Source organism: Dama dama, chromosome X (genome assembly GCF_033118175.1).
Source record: "Dama dama isolate Ldn47 chromosome X, ASM3311817v1, whole genome shotgun sequence".
NCBI lineage: Eukaryota > Metazoa > Chordata > Mammalia > Artiodactyla > Cervidae > Dama > Dama dama.
The window spans coordinates 111,066,604-111,075,621 of record NC_083714.1 but is presented as its reverse complement, the minus strand read 5'-3'; positions in this window follow the sequence as shown (position 1 = coordinate 111,075,621).

Below are 9,018 nucleotides of genomic sequence, written 5' to 3'. Positions count from 1 at the left end.
AATTGGACCATTTGAGAAATTTGCCAAGTGTAAGAATTAAGGTTACATTACTAAAAAATCTATCTAGATAATCTTGGCCTCTGAAAAATATTTAATGGGAAATGGACCTAATTATTTGAGCTGAGAGGCAGAAAATGTAGCTGATGTACATATTTAAGCATACATCATTTTCGCCCAAGGTACCTGAACAAAAGTTCTGACAAAGACGGATTTAATACTGAATGACATTTCAGGAGACCTAGAATCTCTTTTTAAAAAGAGATTTAGGGGGTGAAATGCTTAAATAAACAAATTGTGAGATAACATTTAATTTATATCTGGGTCACTGGATAAGATAAATTTGCTTTTCAAATATAAATAAAATTAGTAAATTAAAAGAGACTTGACAAAAATAGAGCAAGTGTTCTTTAAAGTAAAATCAAGGAAGGATAATGAAAATCAAGACAGAAACAGTCAGGAGTAGCAACATGCTTGGTTTGCTCTCTTTTTAAAAAAATGAAGTGCATTTCAGAAATTTAGAGTTTCCAAGTAATTTCAATAGTTTTTAAAAATTTTAGATGGACAATCTTAAAATATGAAGATGGTTAAACTAGAAAAAAAAAATAACCCTGTACAAATTCAGTCATTACAGTTTCAGGGGTTAAGAAAAATCATTCTAAACATTGGGTTAAGGTTTTTCTACATATTATCTTCTCTGCTCAGCAGAACTCTATAAATAAAAATTTTAATAATGTTATTATAGATAAAAAATCTTTAGGAAGCTTAGTGAACTTCCTCAAAGTCTTGCACCTTGTGAGTCAGGACTTGAACTCATATCTCTGAGACTAATCTGTTCATTTAATCATTGGGACTTAGGGCCTGTGTGATCCCTGATTTCCTAAGTGCACAGAGCAACCCACAAGGCTGGGCCAGACACACATAATAGATCTTCTGTGGGTAATTTTTAGTGCAAATGTCTGACCAAGTTTGACAACCCTTTCTTCTCCAGATTCACTTTTTGTGTGTGTATGTGTGTTCTTTCTTTCTTTCTTTTTTAATTAATTTTTTTGATTGAAGGATAATTGCTTTACAGAATTTTGTATTCTGTCAAACCTCAACATGAATCAGCAATAGGTATACATACATCCTCTCCCTCTTGAAACTCCCTCCCATCTCCCTCTCCATCCCACCCATCTAGGTTGATACAGAGCTCCTGTTTGAGTTCACTGAGACATACAGCAAATTCCCATTGTTTATCTATTTTGCATATGGTAATATAAGTTTCCATGTTACTATCTCCATACATCTCACCCTCTCCTCCCCTCTCTCCATGTCCACAAGTCTGTTCTCTATGTCTATTTCTCCACTGCTGCCCTGCAAGTAAATTCCTTGGTAACATCTTTCTAGATTCCATATATATGCCTTAGTATATCGTATTTATCTTTCTCTTTCTGACTTACTTCACTCTGTATAATAGGCTCTAGATTCATCCACCTCATTATAGCTGACTCAGATGTGTTCCTTTTTATGGCTGAGTAATATTTCACTGTGTATATGTACCACAACTTCTTTATCCATTCATTTGTCAATGGACATCTAGGTTACTTCCATGTTGTAGCTATTGTAAATGGTGCTGCAGTGAACATTGGGGTATATGTGTCTTTTTCAATCTTTATGTCCTTGGGGTATATGCCTAGGAGTGGGATTGCTGGGTTATATGTGGGTTTTATTCCTAGTTTTTTAAAAGGAATCTCCATAATCAAAGAGGACACAAATAGATGGAGAAATACATTGTGTTCGTGGATCTGGAGAATCAATATAGTGAAAATGAGTATACTACCAAAAACAATCTATAGATTCAATGCACTGCCTATCAGGCTACCAATGTTATTTTTCAGAGAAATAGAACAAATAATTTCACAATTTGTATGGAAATACAAAAAACCTCGAATAGCCAAAGCAGTCTCTAGTAAGAAGAATGGAACTGGATGAATCAACCTGCCTGACTTCAGACTATACTACAAAGCCACAGTCATCAAGACAGTGGTACTGGCACAAAGATAGACATATCGATCAATGGAACAAAATGGAAAGCCCAGCGATAAATCCAAGCATCTATGGACACCTTATCTTTGACAAAGGAGGCAAGAGCATACAATGGAGAAAAGACAATCTCTTTAACAAGTGGTGCTGGGAAAACTGGTCAACCACTTGTAAAAGAATGAAACTAGAACACTTTCTAACTCCATACACAAAAATAAACTCAAAATGGATTAAAGATCTAAATGTAAGGCCAGAAACTATAAAACTCCTAGAGGAAAACATAGGCAAAACACTCTCCGACATAAACCACAGCAGGATCCTCTATGATCCACCTCCCAGAATAATGGAAATAAAACCAAGAATAAACAAATGGGACCTAATTAAAATTAAAAGCTTCTGCATAACAAAGGAAACAAGCAAGGTGAAAGACAGCCTTCAGAATGGGAGAAAATAATAGCAAATGAAGCAATGGACAAAGAATTAATCTCAAAAATATACAAGCAACTCCTGCAGCTCAATTCCAGAAAAATAAAAGACCCAATCAAAAAGTGGGCCAAAGAACTAAACAGACATTTCTCCAAAGAAGACATACAGATGACTAACAAACACACGAGAAGATGCTCAACATCACTCATTATCAGAGAAATGCAAGTCAAAACCACAATGAGGTACCATTTCACACCAGTCAGAATGGCTGCTATCCAAAAGTCTACAAGCAATAAATGCTGGAGAGCGTGTGGAGAAAAGGGAACCACTGGGTGGGAATGCAAACTAGTACAGCCACTATGGAGAACAGTGTGGAGATTGCTTAAAAAACTGGAAATAGAACTGCCATATGACCCAGCAATCCCACTGCTGGGCATACACACCGAGGAAACCAGAACTGAAAGAGACACGTGTACCCCAATGTTCATTGCAGCACTGTTTATAATAGCCATGACATGGCTAGATATCCATCAACAGGTGAATGGATAAGAAAGCTGTGGTACATATACAGAATGGAATATTACTCAGCCATTAAAAAGAATACATTTGAATCAGTTCTAATGAGATGGATGAAACTGGAGCCTATTATACAGAGTGAAGTAAGCCAGAAAGAAAAACACCAATATAGTATACTAATATATATATATGGAATTTAGAAAGATGGTAATGATAGCCCTGTATGCGAGACAGCAAGAGAGACACAGATGTATTGAACAGTCTTTTGGACTCTGTGGGAGAGGGCGAGGGTGGGATGATATGGGAGAATGGCATTGAAACATGTGAATTATCATATGTGAAATGAATCACCAGTCCAGGTTCAATGCATAATACAGTATGCTCGGGGCTGGTGCACTGGGATGGTGAGGGAGGTGGGAGGGCGGTTCAGGATGGGGAACACATGTACACCCATGGTGGATTCAAGTCAATGTATGGCAAAACCAATACAATGTTGTAAAGGAAAATAAATTAATTATTTTAAAAAAATCTTCCATAGTAGCTGTATCAATTTACATTCCCACAAACAGTGCAACAGGATTCCCTTTTCTCCGCACCCTGGCCAGCATTTATTATTTGTAGATATTTGATGATGGCCATTCTGACAGGTATGAGGTGATATCTCATTGTAGTTTGATTTGCATTTCTCTAATAATGAGAAGTGTTGAGCATCTTTTCATGTGTTTGTTATCCATCTGTATGTCTTCTTTGAAGAAATGCCTATTTAGGGCTTTTCCCCACTTTTTGATTGGGTTGTTTGTTTTTCTGGCATTGAGTTGTATGAGCTGCTTGTATATTTTGGAAATTAATCCTTTGTCAGTTGTTTTATTTGCTATTATTTTCTCCCATTCTGAGGATTGTCTTTTCACCTTGCTTAGAGTTTCCTTTGCTGTGTAAAAGCTTTTAAGTTTAATTAGGTACCACTTGCTTACTTTTGTTTTTATTTCCCTTATTCTAGGAGGTGGGTCATTAGAGGATCTTGCTTCGATTTACATCATCTAGTGTTCTGCCTATGTTTTCCTCTAAGAGTTTTATAGTTTCTGGTCTTACATTTGGATCTTTAATTCATTTTGAGTTTATCTTTGTGTGTGGTGTTAGGAAGTGTTCTTATGTCATTGTTTTACATGTAGCTGTCCAGTTTTCCCAGCATAATTTGTCGAAGAGGTTATCTTTTCCCCATTGTATATTCTTGCTTACTTTGTCAAAAATAAGGTACCCATAGATGCATGGGTTTATTTCTGGGATTTTTATCTTGTTCAATTGGTCTATATTTCTATTTTTATGCCAGTACCATACTATCTTGATGACTGTAATTTTGTAGTATAATCTGAAGTCAAGAAGGTTGATTCCTCCAGCTGCATTTTTCTTTCTCAAGACTGTTTTGGCTATTCGGGGTCTTTTGTATTTCCATATGAATTATGAAATTTTTTGTTCTAGTTCTGTGAAAAATGCCATTGACAATTACATAGGGATCACACTGAATCTGTAGATTAGCATTAACTTTTTTAGTACTGCAAATTTTTCTTAATATTTATTGAAACAGTTCTTTGGGAGTTCTTAAACATAGATGATTTGCCACTTTTTAATCTCCCCTTTTCCTCCACCCCCCAGCCCTTAGTGACGACTATTCTAGTGTGTTACTATGAGTTCAACTATTTTAGATTTTACATATAAGTGATATCATACAGTCTTTGTCTTTTTCTTTCTGACTTATTTCTTTAGTATAATGCCCTCAAGTTTCATCCATGTTGCCACAAGAGGCAGAATTATCTTCTTTCTCAAGGTTGAATAATGTTTATATCTATATCTATATCACACCTTTTTAACCTATTCATTAGATAAGAGAAATATAAGTTATTTCCACATCTTGGCTACTGTGAATAGTGTGGCAATGAATATGAAAGTGCAGATATCTTTTGATATCCTGTTTTCATCTCATGTGGATATATACCCCAAAGTGAAATTGCTGGATGATGTGGTACTTTTATTTTTACTTGGTGAAGTCAGAAGTAAGTTCAGTCGCTCAGTCATGTCTGACTCTGTGACACCATGGACTGCAGCATGTCAGGTTTCCCTGTCCATCACTAACTCCTGGAGGTTTCTTAAACTCATGTCCATCAAGTCAGTGATACCATCCAACCATCTCATCCACTGTCGTCCCCTTCTCCTCCCACCTTCAATCTTTCCCAGTATCAGGGTCTTTTCTAATGAGTCAGTTCTTCGTATCAGGTGGCCAAACCGTTGGAGTTTCAGCTTCAGATTCAGTCCTTCCAATGAATATTCAGGACTGATTTCCCTTAGGATTGACTGGTTGGATCTCCTTGCAGTCCAAGGTCCTCTCAAGAGTCTTCTCCAACACCACAGTTCAAAAGCATCAATTCTTTGGCACTCAGCTTTCTTTATGGTCTGCTCTTACCTCCATACATGACTACTGGGAAAACCATAGCTTTGATTATACAGACCTTTGTTAGCAAAATAATGTTTCTGCTTTTTAATATGCTCTCTAGGTTTGTCATAGCGTTTCTCCCAAGGAGCAAGCATCTTTTAATTTCATGACTGCAGTCACCATCTGCAGTGACTTTGGAGCCCAAGAAAACAAAGTCTCTCACTATTTCCATTGTTCCCCCATCTATTTTCATGAAGTGATGGGACCAGATGCAATGATCTTAAGTTTTTTGAATGCTGTATTTTAAGCCAGCTTTTTTTCACTCTTCTCTTTCACTTTCATCAAGAGGCTCTTTAGTTCCTCTTCCCTTTCTGCCATAAGGGTGGTGTCATCTGCATATCTGAGGTTACTGATATTTCTCCTAGCAATCCTGATTCTAGCTTGTGCTTCATCCAGTCTGGCATTTCACATGATGTACTCTTCATGTAAGATAAATAAGCAGAGTAACAATATGCAACTTTGACGTACTCCTTTCCCAAGTTGGAACCAATCTGTTGTTCCATGTCCAGTTCTAACTGTTGCTTCTTGGCCTGCATACAGATTTCTCAGGAGGCAGGTAAGGTGATCTGGTCTTCGCATCTCTTTAATAATGTTACACGGTTTGTTGTGATCCACACAGTCAAAGGCTTTAACATAGTCAATGAGTGAGAAGTAGATGTTTTTCTGGAATTCTCTTGCTTTTTCAATGATCCAACAGATGTAGGCAATTTGATCTCTGGTTCATCTGCCTTTTCTAAATCCAGCTTGAACATCTGGGAGTTCTCAGTTAACATCCTGTTGAAGCCTAGCTTGGAGAATTTTGAGTATTACTTTGCTAGCATGTGAGATGAGTGCGATTGTGCAGTAGTTTGAACATTCTTTGGCATTGCCCTTCTTTGGGATTGGAATGAAAACTGACAATTTCCAGTCTTGTGGCCACGGCTGAGTTTTCCAAATTTGCTGGCATATTGAGTGCAGCACTTTCACAGCATCATCTTTTAGGATTTGAAATAGCTCAGCTGGAATTCCATCACCTCCACTAGCTTTTTTCTTAGTGATGCTTCCTAAAGCCCACTTGACTTCATACTCCAGGATGTCTGGCTCTAGGTGAGTGATCACACCATTGTGGTTATCTGGGTTATTAAGATTTTTTTTTCATAGTTCTTCTGTGTATTCTTGCCACCTCTTCTTAATATCTTCTGCTTCTGTTAGGTCCATACCATTTCTGTCCTTTATTCTGCCCATCTTTGCATGAAATGTTCCCTTGCTATCTCTAATTTTCTTGAAGAGATCTCTAGTCTTTCCCATTCTGTTGTTTTCCTCTATTTCTTTGCATTGATAACTGAGGAAGGCTTTCATATCTCTCCTTGTTATTCTTTGGAACTCTGCATGCAGATGGGTTTATCTTCCCATTTTTCCTTTCCTTTCACTTCAGTTCTTTTCATAGTTATTTGTAAGGCCTCCTCAGACAACCGTTTTGCATTTCTTCTTCTTTGGAATGGTTTTGACCACCACCTCCTGTACAATGTTATGAACCTCCTTCCATAGTTCTTCAGGCACTCTATCTATCAGATCTAATCCCTTGAATCTATTTGTCATTTCCACTGTACAATCATAGGGCATTTCATTTAAGTCATACCTGAATGGTCTAGTGGTTTTCCCTACTTTCTTCAATTTAAGTGGGATTTGGCAATAAGGAGTTCATGATCTGAGCCACTGTCAGCTCCTGGTCTTGTTTTTGCTAACTGTATAGAGCGTCTCCATCTTTGGCAGCAAAGAATGTAATCAATCTGATTTTGATGTTTACCATCGGATGATATCCATGTGTAGGGTAGTCTCTGTTTTCTGAGGAGCCTTCATACTATTTTCTATAGTGACTGCACCAATTTATATTCCCACTTCCATTGCAAAAGAGTTCCCTTTTTTTCACAGCCCCACCAGCTCTTGTTATCTCTTTTCTTTTTAATTGTAGCCATTTTAACAGGTGTGAGATGATAGTTCACTGTGGTTTTGATTTGCATTTCAATGTTGAGCACTGTTTCATGTACCTGATGGCCATTTATAGTCTTTGAAAAAAATGTCTATTCTGTTCCTTTGCACATTTAAAAAATGATGTTTATTTTATGTTGGAGTATAGTTGATTAATAGGCTTCCCAAATGGCTCAGCATTAAAGAATCTGCCTGCAATGCAGGAGAGGCAGGAGATGTAGGTTTGATCCCTGGGTTAGGAAGATCCCCTGGAGGAGGAAATGACAACCCTCTCCAGTTTTCTCACCTGGAAAATTCTGTGGACAGAGGAACCTGGTGGGCTACAGTCCATGGCATTGCAAACAGTAGAACATGACTGAAGAATAGTTGATTAACAATGCTGTGCTACTTTCAGATGTACAGCAAAGCGATTCAGTTATACTCATGAATCTATTCTTTTTTCAAATTCTTTCCCATTTGGGTTATTACAGAATATTGAGCAGAGTTCCCTGTACTATACAGTAGGTCCTTGGTAGTTATCTATTTTAAATATAATAGTGTGTATATGTCAATCATCCTTTGCAAATTTGTTATCAGATGGTTTGATTTTTTTGCTATTGAGTTGTATGAGTTCTTTATACATTTTGTATATTAACCCTTTATCAGATATACTTTGCAGATTTTTTTCCTATTCTGTAGTTTGTTTCTTCATTTAATTGAAGATTTCTTTTGATGTATAGAAGCTTTTTAGTTTGATGTGGTAACAATGCTTATTTTTGCTCTTCTTGCTTTTGCTTTTGTTATCAAATCCAAAAAATAATTGGCAAGATCAATATCAAGGAGCTTATCCCCTGTGTTTTCTTCTAGGAATTTTATGGTTTTAGGGCACATGTTGACGTCTTCAATCTGTTTTGAGTTGGTTTTTGTGTATGGCTCAATAAAGAGATCCAATTTCATTCTTCAGCTTGTGGCTTTCTGGTTTACTTAACATCATTGATTGAAGGGACTGTAGTTTCTTCCTTGTGTATTCTTGGCTGCTTTTTCATAAATTAATTGACCACGTGTGCATGGGTTTATTTCTGGGCTATCTATTATGTTCTGTTGATCTAAGGTCTGTTTTTATGCCAATTTGATACTGTTTTGATTACTATAGCATTATAATATAGTTTGAAATCAGACTGTGCGCTACCTCCAGTTTGTTCTTTTTTCTCAAGATTGTTTTTGCTATTTCAAGTTTTTCTTTGTGGCTCCATATGAATTGTAAGATTTTTTTTTTTCTATTTCTGTGAAAAATACCATTGGAATTTTGATAGAGATTGATTGAATCTGTAGATCACTTTGGGTAATATGGTGTGCTTAATCACTCAGTTGTGTCTGACTCTTTGCAGCCTCATGGACTATAGCCTGCCAGGCTCCTTGGTCCATGGAATTTTCCAGGCAAGAATACTAGAGTGGTTGCTGTTTCCTACTCCAGGGGATCTTCCCAACCCAGGGATCGAACCCATACATGTCTCTTGTGTTTCCTGACTTGACAGGTGGATTCTTTACCACTAGTGCCACCTGAAAAGCCTGGATAGTATGGACATTTTAACAATATTAATTATTCCAATCCACAGTATGGA